This window comes from Berghia stephanieae, chromosome 7 (assembly GCF_034508935.2).
Source record: "Berghia stephanieae isolate SIO BIC M18660-M18661 chromosome 7, UCSD_Bste_1.3, whole genome shotgun sequence".
In the NCBI taxonomy this organism is placed as follows: domain Eukaryota; kingdom Metazoa; phylum Mollusca; class Gastropoda; order Nudibranchia; family Aeolidiidae; genus Berghia; species Berghia stephanieae.
This window is the reverse complement of record NC_088366.1, coordinates 710,943-715,454: the sequence shown is the minus strand read 5'-3', so window position 1 is coordinate 715,454 and position 4,512 is coordinate 710,943. Positions and strand designations below refer to the sequence as shown.

The 4,512-nt window shown below is 39.8% G+C and overlaps 1 protein-coding gene across 3 annotated transcripts in view; it reads left to right on the top strand.

The window, feature by feature from the left end:
• The window catches only part of LOC144976313 (FH1/FH2 domain-containing protein 3-like), a 188,572-nt gene that overhangs the window by 70,146 nt on the left and 113,914 nt on the right, over positions 1–4,512 (top strand). The gene's annotated exons all lie outside the window — the stretch shown is intronic.

The following is a 4,512-nucleotide window of genomic DNA, read 5'->3' as shown; positions in this document are numbered from 1 at the left end:
GGCGCCTGTTAGGCGATATTCCATTTTTTACCGACAGAGACAACACTGTTTACGGCCAGGTACTCATTTTACACATGAATACGGTGCGAGAATGTGAATAAAGAGTCCTTTCCAAAGACTCAACTATGCGCCGAGCGAGGCTCGAACCCAGGGCCTTCCGATCCGAAAGCGAGTGTCAAACCACGAGACCACATAGCCACACAAGTAATGAATAAATACAAATAATACATTCAACAATATTATACAATCTCAGGTAAAAAAAACATTGTAAAAGTAAAATTATCGTTGGATGTTCGTTTATTTGTTTGTTTATTTGTTTGTTTGTTTGTTTGTTTGTTTGTTTTTTTGTTTATTTGTTTGTTTGTTTGTTTGCTTGCTTGAATTGATAACGTAACGACATGTGTCAGATGATGTCATGGATAACGAATTTTAAATAAACCAACCAAAATAAACATCCAATCTAAAGCAGAAATTACCCCAGGTAAACGTATAATTATCATATGGAGGCCTGGGCTTCTTTTTTGAATTTATATTTTATCTTTGTTTTGGTTTAGGTTTGATAAAAAAATGTTTTTATTTATTTGTGGGTTTTTTTTGTTTTGTCTTGTTTTGTTTTCTAGTTAGTTTTTTGTTGTTGCTGCTTTTGTTTATATGTTGATTATTTTGTTGTTGTTTTGTGTTTTGTTTTGTTTTTTTTTGTTATTATTTTTTGGGGGTTATATTGTTTTTGTTTATTTTTTTTTGTTTTTTGAATGTTGTAAGGAAAAAGGATGTAGATTACACACATGAAATTGAAGAGTTTGAGAAAATGATTTAATTAAATACAGATTGGGATGGGGGGGGGGGGGAAGTGTGTATGCGTGTTGGTAGGAGGGGGGGGGGGTGTACATAAATAACCTAAATATAGATCTGACTCATACATCGGCCATATGGCTGTCTAATCGTTTTAGTTTATTCGTATTTTGACAGCTCGGATACCAATTTTGTGAATGGAGTTTGCTTTTGAAGTTGGAAGGCTGGTTTATGTTGTTGTTTGTTTATTTTGTGTTCAAGATAATCATCATCATCATCGTCATCATCATCATCATCATCATCATCATCGTCATCATCATCATCATCATCATCATCATCGTCATCATCATCGTCATCATCATCATCATCATCATCATCATCATCATCATCATCATCATCATCATCATCATCATCATCGTCATCATCATCGTCATCATCATCATCATCATCATCATCATCATCGTCATCATCATCGTCATCATCATCATCTTCTTCTCCTTCATCATCATCATCATCATCATCATCATCATCATCATCATCATCGTCATCATCATCATCATCTTCTTCTCCTTCATCATCATCATCATCATCATCATCATCATCATCATCATCATCATCATCATCATCATCATCATCATCATCATCGTCTTCGTCGTCGTCATCATCATCATCTTCATCATTATCATCATCATCATCATCATCATCATCATCATCATCATCATCATCATCATCATCATCATCATCATCATCGTCTTCGTCGTCGTCATCGTCATCATCTTCATCATAATCATCATCATCATCATCAACACCAACAACATCATCAGATTCATTATCACCATTAACATCTTCACCATCACCATCAACATCACCACCACCACCACCACTACCACTACCATCATCATCATCATCATCATCATCATCATCATCATCATCATCATCATCATCATCATCATCATCATCATCATCATCATCATCATCATCATCATCATCATCATCATCATCATCATCATCATCATCACCATCATCAGCATCATCATCATCACCACCATCATCATCATCATCATCATCATCATCATCACCATCATCATCATCATCACCATCATCATCATCATCATCATCATCATCATCACCATCATCATCATCATCATCATCATCACCATCATCATCATCATCACCATCATCACCATCATCATCATCATCACCATCATCACCATCATCACCATCATCATCATCATCATCACCATCATCATCATCATCATCATCATCATCATCATCATCATCACCATCATCATCACCATCATCATCATCATCATCACCACCATCATCATCACCATCATCACCATCATCACCATCATCACCATCATCATCATCATCACCACCATCATCATCACCATCATCACCATCATCACCATCATCACCATCATCACCATCATCATCATCATCATCACCATCAACACCACCATTATCACCCCCACTACCACTATACCCATCACAACCACCAATCCTTACCACAAACACAACCCCAAAGGCCAAAGACTCCCTCAGTACGATCCCATCCATTCATCAATCAACCCTGGAACGTTTCGTTATTGCTCTTCGTCAATGCCAAAGACTCCCTCAGTACGATCCCATCCATTCATCAATCAACCCTGGAACGTTTCGTTATTGCCCTTCGTCAATGCCATTTCCATCCACAATCCATCCATTCCACACGTACGTTCCACGCACAGTCTTCATATATCACCAGTCCAAATTATCCATATCAATGTGTTTGTCTTGGCACCCATCAATATCCCCTGTGTTTTCACACACACACACACACACACACACACACATATACATACATACACACATACACATACATATACACACACATACACACACACATACACACAAACACACACCCACACAACATACACAAACGATGGAGAGATAGATAGATAGATCCCGCACACACACAGACACACGCCCACACACACACGAACACACACCCACTCACACACATATCCACAAACACACACCCACACATACACACAGACACACTCACACACACAGACACACACCCACACCCACACGAACACACACTCATTCACACACATATCCACAAACACACACCCATTCACACACATTTCCACAAACACACACCCACACACACAGACACACATACACCCACACACACAGACACACACTCACACACACCCATACACACACAAACACACACAGATACACACACACACGCCCCCACAAGACCCCCCCCCCCCCCACACACACACACACAACGTTATACTCCAACGCACCATGAAAAAAAACACGTATTTAAGATTTAAACCAGGAAACTCGATCTTCTTCAACCAATAGGATTCAATAGTATGACGTCACGTCCGCCAAGCAGCGAGCAGCTTGGTTCTAAACAAGGAAAATCGGTACTTTTTATTCTTCATGCTAGCTAGAACATTTTCACATGTCATGAGATCAGAATGTATAAAGGTCAAAACATGATCAGATTTATAATGTTTTTCTCCTCTGGATACACTTATGATAGTCGGAGAAGTATTTCATAAGGGCGTCCGCCATTGTTCGGATAGTTTAGAACCAGTTACTATGCGTCATTACGAGGGAAGTGACGTCACGACTGTTGAAGCCTATTACAAACGGGGGGGGGGGGGGGGGGGGGGGGGGGTTGTCCGAAACATTTTGTGTTTAGTATTTTGTGAGATTTTTTTTTCTTTTTGAAGTTGTTGTGCTAATTTTTGTACTTCTTACTCTTTTTTTGTTCAACCCATTTTGCCAGTTTGTTGTTTTCACTCATGAAAAAAATTTAACGAAAAAAAGGATAGGCCGTACATTTATCACTCTTTATCAATCTATCTGTCTTCCTATTTATATGTTACTGTGTAGCTCTATCACTATATGTGTAAATCTACCAATCTATCATTCTATCTATCTGCTTTCCTTACCCCCCCCCCCCCCCCCTCTCTCTCTCTCTCTCTCTCTCTCTCTCTCTCTCTCTCTCTCCCTTTCTCTCTTTCTCTGTATCTCTTTCGTTACCTATCTATCCATCTCTCCAACGTTATCCTCCTCTCAATCTCTCTATTTCTCCTTAACTCTGCCATCTCCTTCTTTCTCTCTGTGATAATATTTGTCTGGTTTCTTGGCTGTTGACTCGATAATTCCAATTTCTTTTTTCGTGATAATAATATTAATGATGTCAGCAATAGGCGTTGGGATGGGTCATGAAATACACGTGTGTACCTGTGTAAGTGTGTACGTTTGGATGAAGATTGATGGATGGGGATGGGGGAGACAGAAGTAAGGGTTGAAATTTGTGTGGGCTTTTTTTTCGGGGGGGGGGGGGGGAGAGAGAGAGAGAGAGAGAGGAGAGAAGAGAGGAGAGAGAGAGGAGGGAGGGAGGGAGAGAGAGAGAAAGAGAGAGAGAGAGAAAGAGAGAGAGAGAGTGAGAGGAGGGAGAGGTGAGAGACGAGAGTAGCAGGAAAAGAATGAGAGAGACAACGAGAAATTTATATTATATAGAAATTTCTTGTTTGCGGCCCTCGTCAATGATATAGAATATCGAATGACCTTTGATGCATCTTGAACGGTGCAAAACCTGACGTAACTCATCGAATGTGCACACATCGTCTCGGTGTGTAAAACCCAACGTCCTTTCATCCCTCTGTCTATTGGATGCACCTTTGTAAACAAAGCATAGGTCAGTCGGGT